The sequence below is a fragment of the Frankliniella occidentalis genome, unplaced genomic scaffold (assembly GCF_000697945.3).
Source record: "Frankliniella occidentalis isolate FOCC.00 unplaced genomic scaffold, Focc_3.1 Scaffold508, whole genome shotgun sequence".
Classification (NCBI taxonomy): Eukaryota; Metazoa; Arthropoda; class Insecta; order Thysanoptera; family Thripidae; genus Frankliniella; species Frankliniella occidentalis.
The window spans coordinates 1-2,920 of record NW_026267625.1 but is presented as its reverse complement, the minus strand read 5'-3'; the positions used below and the strand labels follow the sequence as shown (position 1 = coordinate 2,920).

The 2,920-nt window shown below is 37.2% G+C and overlaps 1 long non-coding RNA gene across 1 annotated transcript; it reads right to left on the bottom strand.

Annotated features, from left to right (window-relative positions):
- Positions 1-164: 164 nt before the first annotated feature.
- LOC127751475 (uncharacterized) lies at positions 165-1,388 on the bottom strand. The gene is made up of 3 exons (XR_008012135.1): positions 1,019-1,388; positions 632-937; positions 165-548 (listed from the first exon to the last, which is right to left on the bottom strand). It is a non-coding gene; the product is annotated as an uncharacterized LOC127751475 (long non-coding RNA).
- Positions 1,389-2,920: the final 1,532 nt, after the last annotated feature.

Sequence of the window (2,920 nt, the reverse complement as noted above, 5' to 3'; positions counted from 1 at the left end):
AAAAGATGAAAGCATGAAAGTACATCAAGTACACCATTGGATTAATAAACAATAAAACTTGCTCCAAAATACAAAAACTTATCAATTGTAAAAGGTTACAAGCTCCTCAACGTTAGGCAACACCATTGAACAAATAAAACAAAAACTTAAAAACACTTGGCAATGGAATAGAATGATAGTAGAACAAATATAATTAAATAACATGACAAGCGCCCAACACTACTTACATTGCAGGAAAATTGAATGACACATCTACAGTGCAATGGAAGTGGAATCATTTGCCAATGTAGACTCACCAACAACAAATTTTTAAAGCAAATTAGGCACTACTTGCTCTTCTTGAGTTTTTCTAACTCTGCGGCTAGTTTTTTATGTTCTTCAAGTAGGTTCTTATATTGGTCAGTCAAGTCATCCTTCTTGACCGTCTTGTTGGTGGAGCCTTTAGGCCGACCTGGACCAGTGTTTCCCTGTTTCGAACTACTTTTAGGCTTATTCTTAACTGGTGTTTTCCTTGCTCTTACTGGTTTCGGCTTCTTAGAAGGAGATTCCTAATGGCAGGGGAAGAAAAAGATTTTTGTAAGGTTATTTTGATATTTGATATTCTACGATTACAGTAAAAGAACAACTTTACCACTAGGTCATCGTCAGAAATAGGTTCCTCTTGTCTTTTAGGTTCCTCCTGTTTATTAAACGTTTTGCCCCAAAATTTAGTCTGCAATATTAACAAACAAAGAATTAACTTTGCATATGGTTTGCTCTTGACTATAACTATACTTATTGATGTGATAGGAATGGATCAGATATCAAGCTTATTAGGCTTCAGTAGAAGCTATTGGCTTACCTCAATTTTTGCCTCAATGTCTTTGAAATCTAATGGTTCGCCATCTTCCTCCCCACCAGATTCGACAACAGAAATATCCGCCGAGACATCAAAATTCTGAAATGGATTAAGAAAAAAATAGAAAAGTGAGTACCAGCTTTTTAACAGTACTACTATCTTGAGGAAATGAATTATTACCTCATCCGTCACAGGAGGGCAGGGAGGAGCAGCATGCACACTTTTGATATTCTGATTTATTTCTCTCTCGACATTTTCCCACATGGTACTCATCTGCGTAGCAATTGAAAAGAAAGCATTTTACTGACGAATTCCTACAGAAAGAGTTGACATGATTTAATAGAAGTCACATTTATCATTTACTCACAGATGAATCGATGTGGGCCACAGTCTCCCTCTGGACAGTTTCGATTTTCATATTGATATATTCTTTCACATTCTCAAACGCATCTTTAATCTGTTCTTCGATTGCTGTCTGTAGTTCTGTAAGATCTCCCTCTACTTTCTGCTTGATCATGGCATCCATGTAGGTTTTCAAAATAGCAACACCTGGATCGTCAGCTACTGTAAAAAGTATTAATTAAACAAGTATTACTTCATGGGTATATGTTCAGGACACTTGGCTTGTGTTGAAAGCCAATTATTTACAAGAAAAATTCACTAAGAAGTCATTTGCAGTGTTCGATTGAACATGGTGGTGTCACAGTGAGTACTTGCTGCCTAAATTTTGGCTAACCAGGCAAAATTTAAACAGAAAGTCACAGAAAGTCATTCACCGTGACAGTGACATCTTGGGAAGATTGTTGAGGATTTGAGAGAATCATAGTGAGATTTGGGGAGGTCGCAGGAAGGATTTTTTGAAATTTAAGGACATTTTGATGGATTTTAGCAATTTTCGGGATTTTACGGATTTGAAAGATTTGGGGGATTTGAAAGATTGGAAGGGATTGGAGGGATTGGAGACGGATTGCAAAGGGATTGATCTAGTAAGCGTACAGGGATTTTCGAAGTTATGCACCCCTCGGCAATAAGCCGTGGTTGTACTTTAGAATACTTATCAATTGACATATTTCTATAGACCAAAAACTTATTTCACCAAAGTAAAAGCAAGACTTAAAAAAATCTTGTATAACCTAGCTTGTTCTATGCTTCTATTCATCAGACACAATGACATTAAAATGTTAAAATAAAACGGATAGTAAAGGTCAATCATTGATTTACTTACGTTGTTGATTATTCTCCATCTCGGATAGGTAATTAATTGTCATTGAGTAAATCCGTTAGAAAACGGACCGTGACGTGTCGTGACGTGACTGCGACGATCGAAGTACCGAACACCCTGGACAAACGACGAAGAGACAAGCCGGAAGCCGGAGAGGTTTGCATGCAAGATATGACGTTGGAGTTGGAGGGGTATGGCAAAGGTACTTGTTAAAAGACAGATTATCAAGTATTTCAGCTTGGAATAGCAGTAAATTAATTGAAAACAGCATATGTAGCTTATTTGTCGTCGCTGTCGCGCACAAAACTTATCAGAACTGATCTATTTCTTTTTAAAATATAGTTATTAAAACTTCAGAGGCGAGAGAGAGAGAGATAGAGAGATAATCGAGCTGACTACTACCAACCTTACTACCATCTCGTGGATATTTACAGTAAGAACATCGAATGTAGTGCAACAAAATTTGTGTTTGATGCCAACGAGATACTTGTATAGCGCAATCAGCTAAGTTACAAGATTCTAACAAAGGCAAAGAATTTAATTTTTAATTTTTTAATTTGTTCAATGCGATGGGTAAATAATTGTCTAGCAGCACTGGCCACCTGACGTTCCTTTGTTTGTTCCTCTCCTTCCTCTCAGCGCTCTCAGCCAGTTGACGATTTGACGTACAGACCCATACACTCAGCGAGAGCTTTTGTGCAGTTTAGAGATTTTCTGAAAGATATTTTTTAAAAAACAACAAAAATGGAAAGCAACAAGTTGTCTAGAAAGGTGAGCAAATTCAACGCCACGTCAACGCTCTTGGATGTGATAACTTCTCTAGATACAGCACCCTGAGAAATACCATAAAATTTACGACA